This window comes from Microtus pennsylvanicus, chromosome 9 (assembly GCF_037038515.1).
Source record: "Microtus pennsylvanicus isolate mMicPen1 chromosome 9, mMicPen1.hap1, whole genome shotgun sequence".
NCBI lineage: Eukaryota > Metazoa > Chordata > Mammalia > Rodentia > Cricetidae > Microtus > Microtus pennsylvanicus.
In genome coordinates, this window is record NC_134587.1 from 81521648 (window position 1) to 81534798 (window position 13151).

A 13151-nucleotide genomic window follows, 5' to 3' on the forward strand; every position below is an offset into this window, starting at 1 on the left:
AAAGGGAATGTCACTCAAGAATTTCCTTATTATATAAATACTTATTCATCATGGAAGAATAAAAGAATGTTGTAAAATACAGAAAGGACAATCACATTACCCTTGTTACATTTTTCCCCCCAGGCAGTCCACAGCTCATAGCGATTCTACTTACACTACTTTTTGAGCATGGTAAAAAAAAAAGATATGCCATCTACTATTAGTATTAGTCTGTTGAATTAGTATGTTGAATTTCAGTGTCTTTTCAGGCTAGTGATATTTAGTATCATAGCCTCTCACAAAGTCACGGTGAGGAACCACCCCTTCTAGTCAGCCTAAGATCACGAGGATCAGCAAATCACACTACAGGGCACTGTCTTGTCAAGGTGTGAGGTTTGATAGGTTAGGTTGATCACATATATTTTTCACAATATTTTTAGTTTTCAGCATATTTGAGAAGGAATTTCATCATCATAGCTCAAGGAGCATTATTTTTTCTGGTCCACGTGTGTGTAAAAAGGAAAAGGTGGAAGAAATATCTATATTGATTTCTCTATTAATATGTATCTGTACAATCTAAAGCAAAAGTTGGGATAATCCAATGTAATGGATTTTAAGCCTTTTCTAACAATTGAGTATACCATGAGAATTTCTCTCTGTGAATGAAGTTTCACAGACATGCTTTTTAATGGGTTGCAGAGTACCAGATTCTATGGGTAATCATGATCTAATGTTTTAATTTTAAACCTTAAGGTTGTTTTGAAATTCTAACAAGCACAAATAGCTTCCAATTGAGTTTTTGTACATGCACATTCTTTGCATATGCTTTTGCTTAGTACTAGGAAAAGGTCAGGCGGAATGAACTCTGAAGTTACCGAGCCAAAAGAGATTATTTTTGAAGGCTTCTAATTTCCCATCACAATTTTTAAATTAGCAGTGGATGAGAATAATTGTATCCTACATCTTTTTAAATTGGTTATCAAAGTTTAAAATGACTGTTTTGGGTAAAAACAAAACCTTTAAGGCAAAAACTATATTCAGACCATGGAAATGTTATTATCTGTAGAGAATTTATATAGTCTGGAATTACTCACTTGAATCTTGAAATATTCAGTTAGGTTTACCAAGTGTTATCACTTTAGTAGTTAGAGTAGTGGTCACACAAACTTGCCACCTAGATAAGAAGACTAGCTTTGAACATCAAAGATGATGTAAGTTGATATAACAAAATAAAAACTCTCTGCTGCAATAATTCCTGGGGATGGTTGTTTGGCTTCTGTTTGAAGCCTTCCAGGGACTAGACACTACAACCCCAAAAGGCAACCTTAGAGCTCACTTCTGTAGGTGAGGTTTGGGCAGCCTGCCTACCTTCCTGCCCTGGAGGGCCAACTGGAGAGACTCAGCGGCACATGTACCTCAAAGTTGACTTGTATTTCCTACAATTTGTGTGTGGCACATATTATCTTTGTTCTCTATTTTAAAATTTGCAATGAACTAGGAGTAATCCTAAAAGAATTCAGCAAAATATCGCCTGTAGCCATAAGTCGGTGCCAAGTTACCTAATTATGGTTTTATACATATACACACCATTCTAGACTAATTGTGTTGTGACTGCTTAGAAGCAGGAACTTCTTATTAAAGGGACGCATTCCTTTACTATGGCAACACAAACCTGCAACAGAAACTTTGGGAGTGGCATACACGGCTTTCTAGTATGTGTAAAACCTCAAGGCCTGCCCCGAATGACCCACTTCCTTCAGTCAGGATTTCCTTCTTAAAGGTTCTACAATCTTCCCAAATAGTGACATCAGCTGGGGACCAAATGCTCAAACACATGCATCGATGTTGGCTGGGTTTCATCTTCAATCTCAGATTTTAGTCAGATTCTCTAGAGGAGAAACACCAACTTGATGGATAAAGAGGTTAAATGGATTGGCAACAGTTAGTTAATCAACTGCAACTGATATCTATATACTTCTGATTTTAAATTTTGCGCTCTTTTACCTCATAATTTAATAGAGTATATTACAGGGTCCATTGTTTTTAAATGACTGCTTATTGATTTTTACATGGTGCTTTGAGGCAAACATTTGAGAGTCCTTTTTTAAAAATTGCATGTATACATGTGTGCGTGTATGTGCCTGCGCACACACATGTGTGATGATATGAGTGTGTGGGTGTATGTGTGGAGGTCAGAGAACAGACCTGTAAAGGAGTTCTTTCTCTTTCCAGCTTTCCGTGGATCTGTGGATTGAGTTCGGGGTACCAGGCTTGTGAAAGCACCTTTACTTACGAACCATCTCAATTATTATGAGTTTCTTCTGGTCCAAAGGCTGAGTTAAAACAGCCTGTAGACTTGACTTAGAATGCCTTTTAAAGAAAAGGAGTCTTCACTGTGCTGTGGAATGATCTCTTTGTACATTGTAAAGATTTGTCTCTGTGAAGCGGACTGGCCAATAGCTGGACCGGATGAGGCAAGGTGGGAGAACCAGACTAAGGACACTGGGAAGAAGGGTGGAGTCAGAGGAGTAACCAGGAAACAAGACATGCTCAGGGCAGGTAAAGGCAGGAGCCATGTGACAATACAGAGGTTAATAGAAATGGGTTAATTTAGCCAGGCGGTGGTGGTGCAAGTCTTTAATCCCAACACTTGGGAGGCAGAGGCAGGTGGATCTCTGTGAGTTTGAGGCCAGTGTGGTCTACAGAGTGAGTTCCAGGACAGGCTCCAAAGCTACAGAGAAACCTTGTCTCAATAAATGAAAAAAAAGAAAAGAAAAAGAAATGGGTTAATTTAAGGTACAAGAGCTAGTTAGTAATAAGTTAATAAGTCTGAGGTATCGACCGAGCATTTGTAATTAACAAGTTTCCATGTGGTTATTTCGGAGTGAATGCTGACAGAAAATCTCTGTCTACAGCACCGAGCACATATCTGCATGACCCAAATTTCTTTTCATGTTTTTAAAGCAATTTCGTCAGCAGAAGAGTATAAAGGCCCAAATCTTTCTTGTTGAATTGATCAGCTTATTGCACTTACCAGAGCAGGAACCCCAGACTTCAGAAGCTAGTGATGGGTGAGTGTGTGGTGATATTGTGTCCCTTCTCTGTTGATAAAGAAGGAATAGATCAAGTTGAAAAGATCAAAGATGACTCTGTTTGCATCTCATTTGTGTTTTTATAGTCACCTACTGAGTGACTATAAATGTTGACATCTCCTGGGTAGAAAAAATAATATAGGAAGTTGAATCCTGCCGCAACCTCCAGCCCTGTTAATGAGAACTCCAGAGCGAAGAGAAAGGTCACAGTGGACGTGCCAAGACTTTCATTAGCCCACAAATCGGAAATTTATTTGACTCTAACTCCTCATGCTGGCACCCAAGGGTGCTATGAAACTGAGTTCTAATCAAAACGGAAAAATGAAACATAATTTAAAAAGGGATAGGTATATAGATCAGCTTTCAAAACACAACTATTTTGTATTTTAAGAACAGAATTTTTCAATTGACAACTTCCTTTTGTAGTTGAATATGATTTATCATATATATGTACACACACACACACACACACACACACACACACACACACACACACACATTTTCCTCTCAGAGCTTCAAGCAATACTAGAGTAAGACACTTAGCTGTCACATAACAGAATGAAAATTGGTCTTCCACAGTTTTCCAGAGTAGAATAAGTGTAGGGTGGGACTAGTATTAACTTTCTTAAATACCCACATACATTCCTTTCTATGTGGATGAACTAATTAAATTTGACTTGCTTATTCATATAATGGGCAAATACTGAGTGCCAGCCATGTGTCAACAACTTTATTATATCTTATACTTTCTGTGGTTGGGAAGTGAAAATAATTGTGAACTGAAAAACAAATGCCTCTTACAATTGCGTTAGAATATTTGAGCAATGCTATTGCTATGTTCTTAAGTGCCACTCCCAACATTTCCATTTAAGCTTCAGTTTTGGAGATTGTTTTTCTACATTTATTTACTTAATGTGTGTATGTGTGTGTAACTAGAGGTTTCTCTCCTACCTGCCAGTTCCTGAATAAACGCTCAGAGGCTTATATTAATTATAAATTTTGGTTGATGGCTCAGGCTTATTACTAACTAGCTCTTACAACCAAATTAACCCGTTTCCTTTACTCTATATTTTACCACAAGGCTCATTGCTTGTTACCTAATAAAACCTTGCTTTCCTGGTGACTTCTGGTGTCTCCCCAACTGTGCCCTTTTTCTCCATGTATCTCTGTTTTAATTTTCTGCCTTGCCCTGTTCTGTCTGGCTATTGGTTAAATCAGCTTCTTTATTAACCAATGGTAATAAAACATATTCAAAGCATACAGAGGGGTATCCCACATTATGTGTGTGTATGTGTGTGTGTGTGTGTGCATGTGTGTGCTCCAAGGTACATGTATGGAGGTCAGAGAACAACTTTTGGGCATCAGTTCTCTCTTTTCACCTTTAGTTTCCTCCTGGTTGTCAACAGTAAATTACCCAATGAAACACCTTGCTTGCCCCAGTTTGGAAATGTAATCCAAGTTGATAATTAGAAGAAACTTAGATTAGGCTATATGTTTCTCAATTGTTGTCCATATTGCTATTAGCATCTGAATCCGAGAATTTATCCATTCTAGTGTCTCTGCCAGTTGATATTGTTTATAAAACTGATGTTCTAAAAACAATCCACAACACTACAGTTATAAGATATACGGCTTTTTATAGTCTAAGGCATGTTAAATGTAGACAATTTTTATACTGATAATAATGTGTGTTCACTTATGCAGATGTATCTCATGTCTTGAGATTTTGCATAAACCTTTGTCATGTTCAAATTCTAAGGTTTCAGCATGATATATGTGTCATGATGACACATGGCTCCCACACTCCTGTTCTGGATCCTTTCATCTCCCCTGAGAATAAGTAGCTCTAAGTTTGAATCACATTGAAAAACTACTTTGTGCAAATTTGTTCTTCCACTTGGTCTTAAATATTTTACAGGTAAACAGCTCAATATTTTTGATAGACAGAATGTTGTAGCCTGAATGATTTTCCTTTATAGAGTTACAATAACCTCTCTTATCTCTGAAAATTCTATCATCTTATTTCAAAATATGTATATTTTATATATGTGCCACATACATGTGTATATATGCAATGGAAAATTGTAAGAGGTAGTATAGCAGTACTTTGAAGATGCCAAGTTTGTTTCTTTTTCTCTCATTGTTGTGCTGAGGATGGCATCCATGGTCTTGTGAATGCTCGGCAAGGGTTCTACCACTGAACTATACCCACAGCAACAGTTTCTTTTGCTAGAGATTGAAAAATTAATCTTGTTTCAGAATGCTAAAATATGAAAAAAAGTGATGCCAGGATCTAATAGTGAGCAATTGAAGCAAAAGTAGCCACGTTGCTTCCTAGTGATATGACCAGTACAGCACAGAAGTGGACAGGTTTTGTTTATTTCTACATGATGTCTGATAACCTTTGGCCTCTCTGAGGAAGAGTATGTTATTATGATTAACTGGTCTGATATATTCCATTTCAAGTGCAAAACCCCATGAACTAATAGTGACTAAACTAATTTTATCGGTTTATAAAAGTGGAGAAGCAAATGTAGTTATATTTCTCACTAGGAAAAATGTTCGTAAGTTCAAAGAGATCACATTCCAATGGTAAAAAAACATTTATGTTAAGCAAAAAATGTATTTAATATTTTTATAGCTAATGTATTGTTCAAATATACTAAGGAAAAAAAAAGGAAGGGCAAAGGCTCTTATTTCTGATAGTAAAAGTAGCATGTGTACTACCTGTACGTCAGATGGGTTTCTAACTGACAAGCCAGTGCCTGCATAGGATTTCTCTATGGACACAGTTCTTAGTATGTCTATTCTAAGTGCTGGGGCCGAACCCAGGACCTTGCACATGTCTGGCAATTGCTCTACCACTGAGCTGCACCACCAAGCCTATCGTTTATTTGAAACTGATTTATTTTTACTTTTTTGAGTTTTGCCCCAGGAGTCCCCCAATTCAGTTGGCTTTGGGTCTTCTCTTTGAGGGCATGTGGATCCCCTTGGGCCCTCAGAGTGACTTTAAAAAAATATTTCTGTTTTTTTTTTAAATTTATTTATTTATTAAAGATTTCTGTCTCTTCCCCGCCACCGCCTCCCATTTCCCTCCCCCTCCCCCAATTAAGTCTCCCCCCAGCCCGAAAAGCAATCAGGGTTCCCTGTCCTGTTGGAAGTCCAAGGAACCCCCACCTCCATCCAGGTCTAGTAAGTTGAGCATCCAAACTGCCTAGGCTCCCACAAAGCCAGTGCGTGCAGTAGGATCAGAAACCCATTGCCATTGTTCTTGAGTTCTCAGTAGTCCTCATTGTCCGCTATGTTCAGAGAGTCCGGTTTTATCCCAGGCTTTTCCAGACCCAGGCCAGCTGGCCTTGGTGAGTTCCCAATAGAACATCCCCATTGTCTCAATGTGTGGGTGCACCCCTCGCGGTCCTGAGTTCCATGCTCGTGCTCTCTCTCCTTCTGCTCCTGATTTGGACCTTGAGATTTCAGTCCTGTGCTCCAATTTGGGTCTCTGTCTCCTTTCATCGCTTGCTGAAGGTTAATATTCAGGAGGATGCCTATATGTTTTTCTTTGGGTTCTCCTTATTTAGCTTCTCTAGGATCACTAATTATAAGCTCAATGTCCTTGATTTATGGCTAGAAACCAAATATGAGTGAGTACATCCCATGTTGCTCTTTTTGGGTCTGGCTTACCTCACTCAGGATAGTGTTTTCTATTTCCATCTATTTGTATGCAAAATTCATGAAGTCCTTGTTTTTTATTGCTGAGTAGTACTCTAATATGTATAAATTCCATACTTTCTTCATCCATTCTTCCATTGAAGGGCATCTAGGTTGTTTCCAGGTTCTGGCTATCACAAACAATGCTGCTATGAACATTGTAGAGCATATACTTTTGTTGTATGATAAGGCCTCTCTTGGGTATATTCCCAAGAGTGGTATTGCTGGGTCCAGGGGTAAGTTGATCCCGAATTTCCTGAGAAACCACCATACTGCCTTCCAAAGTGGTTGCACAAGTTTGCATTCCCACCAGCAATGGATGAGTGTACCCCTTTCTCCACAACCTCTCCAACAAAGGCTATCATTGGTATTTTTGATTTTAGCCATTCTGACAGGTGTAAGATGGTATCTTAAAGTTGTCTTGATTTGCATTTCCCTGATCGCTAAGGAAGTTGAGCATGACCTTAAGTGTCTTTTGGCCATTTGAAGTTCTTCTGTTGAGAATTCTCTGTTCAGCTCAATGCCCCATTTTATAATTGGGTTGATTAGCCTTTTACGGTCTAGTTTCTTGAGTTCTTTATATATTTTGGAGATCAGACCTTTGTCAGTTGCGGGGTTGGTGAAGATCTTCTCCCAGTTGGTGGGTTGCCTTTGTGTGTTAGTGACAATGTCCTTTGCTTTACAGAAGCTTCTCAATCTCAGGAGGTCCCATTTATTCAATGAGGTCCTTAATGTCTGTGCTGCTGGGGTTATACGTAAGAAGTGGTCTCCTGTGCCCATGTGTTGTAGAGTACTTCCCACTTTCTCTTCTATCAGGTTCACTGTGTTCAAACTGATATTGAGGTCTTTAATCCATTTGGACTTGAGTTTTGTGCATGGTGATAGATATGGATCTATTTTCATTCTTCTACAGGTTGACATCCAGTTTTGCCAGCACAATTTGTTGAAGATGCTCTCTTTTTTCCATTGTATACTTTTAGCTCCTTTATCGAAAATCAGGTGTTCATAGGTTTGTGGGTTAATGTCAGGGTCTTCTATTCTATTCCATTGGTCGACTTCTCTGTTTTTATGCCAATACCAAGCTGTTTTCAATACTGTAGCTCTGTAGTAGAGTTTGAAGTCAGGGATGGTAATGCCTCCAGACGATCCTTTGTTGTATAAGATTGTTTTGGCAATCCTGGGTTTTTTGTTTTTCCATATAAAGTTGATTATTGTCTTCTCCAGATCTGTGAAGAATTTTGATGGGATTTTGATGGGGATTGCATTGAATCTATAGATTGCTTTTGGTAGAATTGCCATTTTTACTATGTTGATCCTCCCAATCCAGGAGCAAGGAAGATCTTTCCATTTTCTGGTGACCTCTTCAATTTCTTTCTTCAAAGACTTAAAGTTCTTGTCAAATAGATCTTTCACATCCTTGGTCAGAGTTACCCCAAGATATTTTATGCTATTTGTGGCTATCGTGAAAGGTGATGCTTCTCTAATTTCCCTCTCTGTTTCCTTATCCTTAGTGTATAGGAAGGCCACTGATTTTTTGGAGTTGATCTTGTATCCTGCCACATTACTAAAGGTGTTTATCAGCTGTAGGAGTTCTTTGGTAGAGTTTTTGGGGTCGCTTATGTATACTATCATATCATCTGCAAATAACGAGAGCTTAACTTCTTCTTTTCTGATACGAATCCCCTTGATCCCTTTATGTTGTCTTATTGCTATTGCTAGAACTTCAAGCACTATATTGAAGAGGTATGGAGAGAGTGGACAGCCTTGTCGTGTTCCTGATTTTAGTGGGATGGCTTTGAGTTTTTCTCCGTTTAATTTAATGTTAGCTGACGGCTTGCTGTAAATAGCTTTTATTATATTTAGGTATGACCCTTGTATCCCTAATCTCTCCAAGACTTTTATCATAAAGGGGTGTTGAATTTTGTCAAATGCTTTTTCAGCATCTAATGAAATGATCATATGGTTTTTTTCTTTCAGTTTATTTATATGGTGGATTACATTGATAGATTTGCGTATGTTGAACCAGCCCTGCATCTCTGGGATGAAGCCTACTTGATCATAATGGATAATTTTTCTAATGTGTTCTTGGATTCGGTTTGCCAGTATTTTATTGAGAATTTTTGCATCGATATTCATGAGTGAGATCGGCCTGTAATTTTCTTTCTTGGTTGGGTCTTTGTGTGGTTTTGGTATCAGGGTAACTGTAGCTTCATAAAAGGAATTTGACAATGACTCTTCTGTTTCTATATTGTGAAGTACATTAAGGAGTATAGGTATTAGGTCTTCTTGGAAGTTCTGGTAGAATTCTGCATTGAAACCATCTGGTCCTGGGCTTTTTTTGGAAGGTAGATTTTTGATAACGGTTTCTAGCTCTTCGCAACTAACAGGTCTATTTAGATCGTTCACCTGGTCTTGGTTTAGCTTTGGTATGTGGTACTTATCTAAAAAAATGTCCATTTCTTTTGCATTTTCTAGTTTTGTGGCATACAGGCTTTTGTAGTAAGATCTTATGAGTCTCTGAATTTCCTCTGTGTCTGTGGTTATGTCCCCCTTTTCATTTCTGATCTTATTTATTTGCGTGTTCTCTCTCTGTCGTTTAATTAGTTTGGATAGGGGTTTGTCAATCTTGTTGATTTTCTCCAAGAACCAACTTTTTGTTTCATTGATTCTTTGGACTGTTTTCTGCGTTTCTATTTTGTTGATTTCCGCCCTCAGTTTGATTATTTCCAGTCTTCTACTCCTCCTGGGCGCATCTGCTTCTTTTTTTTCTAAAGCTTTCAGGTGTGCTGTTAAGTCTCCAATGTGAGCTTTCTCTGTTTTCTTTAAGTGGGCACTTAGTGCTATGAACTTTCCTCTTAGGACTGCTTTCATAGTGTCCCATAGGTTTGAGTATGTTGTCCCTTTATTTTCATTAAATTCAAGGAAGACTTTAATTTCTTTCTTGATTTCTTCCTTGACCCAGGTGTGGTTCAGTAGTTGACTGTTCAGTTTCCATGAGTTTGTTGGCTTTCTGGAGGTAGGATTGTTGTTGAATTCTAACTTTAATCCGTGGTGATCTGACACAGGTGGACACTGATATTTTTTTGTATCTGTGGAGGTTTCCTTTGTTTCCGAGTATGTGGTCAATTTTCGAGAAGGTTCCATGGGCTGCAGAGAAGAAGGTATATTCTTTCCTATTTGGGTGGAATGTTCTATAGATGTCTGTTAAGTCCATTTGCTTCATTACCTCCAGTAGTTCTCTTACTTCTCTATTAGGTTTCTGTCTGATTGACCTGTCCATTGCTGAGAGAGGTGTATTGAAGTCTCCTACTACTAGTGTGTGTGGTTTGATGTCTGCCTTGAGTTTTAGTAATATTTCTTTTACATACGTGGGTGCTTTTATATTAGGGGCATAAATATTCAGGATTGAGACTTCATCCTGACAAATTGTTCCTGTTATGAGTATAAAGTGTCCATCTCGATCTCTTCTGATTGATTTTAGTTTGAAGTCAGTTTTGTTAGAAATTAATATGGCCACACCTGCTTTTTTCTTAGGACCATTTGCTTGAAAGATCTTTTCCCAGCCCTTTACTCTGAGTAGATGCCTGTCTTTGTGGTTGAGATGTGTTTCTTGTAAACAGCAGAATGTTGGATCCTGTTTTTGTATCCAATCTCTTAGCCTGTGCCTTTTTATAGGTGAATTGAGACCATTAATATTAAGTGATATTAATGACCAGTGGTTGTTTACGCCAGATATTCTTATTGTTTTTGGAAGTAGAATTTGTGTGTCTCCCTTCTTTGAGTTGTGCTAGTGAAGGGTCGCTAGATGCCTGAGTTATTGTAAGCAGTGTTGGCAATGTTGGATTCCTTGGGTTGCGATTTTCCTTCTATTACTTTCTGTAGGGCTGGATTCGTGGCTACGTATTGTTTAAATTTGTTTTTATCCTGGAATGTCTTGATTTCTCCATTTATAGTGAACGAAAGCTTGGCTGGGTATAGTAGTCTGGGCTTGCATCCATGGTCTCTTAGCTTCTGCAGTACTTCTATCCAGGACCTTCTGGCTTTCATTGTTTCCATAGAGAAATCAGGTGTAAGTCTGATCGGTTTACCTTTATAAGTTACTTGGCCTTTTTCCTTTGCAGCTCTTAGTATTCTTTCTTTAACTGTATATTTTGTGTTTTGATTATTATATGGTGAGGGGATGTTTTCCTTTGATCCAGTCTGTTTGGTGTTCTATATGCTTCTTGAATATTCAAAGGAATATCTTTCTTTATGTTGGGAAAGTTTTCTTCCATAATTTTGTTCAAAATATTTTCTGGGCCTTTGAGCTGTGACTCTTCTCCTTCTTCTATTCCTATTATTCTTAGATTTGGTCTTTTTATTGTGTCCCATATTTCCTGAATGTTTTGTGATGAGAATTTGTTGGCTTTGCAGTTTTCTTTCATCAGAGCGTTTATTTTCTCTATGTTGTCCTCAGAATCTGAGATTCTTTCTTCTATTTCTTGTATTCTATTGATTATGCTTGTTTCTGTAGGCTCTGCTCGTTGACCTAGATTTTCCATATCCAGCTGGTCCTCAGTTTGTGTTTTCTTCCTTGCTTCCATTTCAGTTTTCAATTCTTGAACTGTTTCCATTACCTGTTTGATCGTTCTTTCTTGGTTTCCCAGGGTATTATGTACGTATTTACTCATTTCTTCAAATTTTTGGTTATACTTCTCATCCATTTCTATAAGGGCATTTTTCACATGTTGTTTAAGGGACTCTATTGCGTTCATAAAGTCAATTTTTTCCACTTCTTCTGTGTTATGGTGTTGGAGACTTTCTGTTGTAAGATCGTTGGGTTCTGGTGTTTTCATGTTGTTTTTCAGATTATTGGGTGAATTCTTTCCTTGGCGCCTGCCCATCTCCTCCTATCGATGCTATCTAAGGGGTCTTTTAAGACTGGTTCAGGTTCCCCTGCTGGCCAGGGGCTCCTCTTACAAAATGCCCTTGCTCTGTTTCCTGGTTCCTGCCGGGGGCCAAGATCCCTCTCACCCCTCAGAAAGGTCTTCAGGAATAGGACCCGGCTCCTCCTTTGCCAGGGACCTCCCCAACCGAAGGCCTACCTCTTTGGTTTAATTGTAGTGGGGCGATCTGTTCTTGGTGTTGCGCGCGGTCCCTGCAGCCTGCTTCTCCTGCTGGGACGGTTCCCGCCGCCAGCAGCCTGTGTCCTCTGCTGCCGCTCTGGTCCCAGTGGGTCCCTGCCGGCTGCGCTGGGCGTCCTCCGGCCGCGTGTTCCGGCCGCGTTCCGTTCCGCCGCCCGGTGTTCCGGCCTCGTTCCGTTCCGCCGCCCGGTCCTGTTTTTTTTTTTTTTTTTAAACGTAGCACAAAGGAGAGCTACCAGTGTGAATGGGGGATAAGAGGTTAATAGGAAATGATATCGAGTAAAACAAAACCTCAAAAAAAATAATACAGTGTTCTGAACTTTCTGTATTTTAATTTTTTAAACCACCATTGCTGTTACTCCTAGTTTGTAGACAAGGAAACTGAAGCCCAGAGATTAAGTAATTTGTTGAGGCTGCGCAGCTGCTGCGGGTGCTGGAGAGAAACGAGTAGTTTGAGCCTGCAGCCTGGAGGAGTCCTTGCTGCTCTGCTAGGGGAGGGGGAGGTACAGATAGGAACAGAGAATCTCAAAATGTCACCCACTGCATGAGTTCAGGGCTAGGCATATGATAGATGTATAATTACTGTATTTTAACAAATAAAGGGAAGCCTTTCTTAAACTGCTTAATCTCTCTGTTACCTGAGTTTTATATTATTATAATTCAGATCTGCTTTTTGATTTTAAGTTTTTTTTTTAATTAAGACGCTCTTTAGATGATATGGAATAATTCCCTGAACAAGAAGTACCAGAAAATTCCTGGGTTTGCTTTTCAAAGCGTTGTGCCCAGTCTGCCCTGTGTCATGGAACTCTTCGACATTGACAGAATTAATCAGCTGAGTTCTCGTTTATATCAGCTCTTTCTCCCTGGAATTATCGTGCACACAACGGCCCTGGATATTCCCGTTGAGTCTTGCTCCGTGATGGCAGGCACTCCAGAAGTCTACTTAGCTCTGTGTACAGCATCCATATATCCTGTCTGAAACAAGTGCTCTGGGATCTGTCTTTACCCTCCTGAGCTGATGTATCAGAGAGTCTGCTTTCGGAGAGAAGTCAGAAAACGTACTGCTCCATGGCTGTGATGAGAGGCAGATCTCCCATTAAAAGAAAGACTGAGTAGGTTGGCACATAAAAGGGAATTCCAGCTGGTTAATTTAGGGAGCGGAAAAAAAAAAGATGTAGCCTAAGAATGCTTTCTGGCTGTGGGCCCACCGCGTTTTCAACTGATTGTGAAACGGAGAGATTTTCATCAC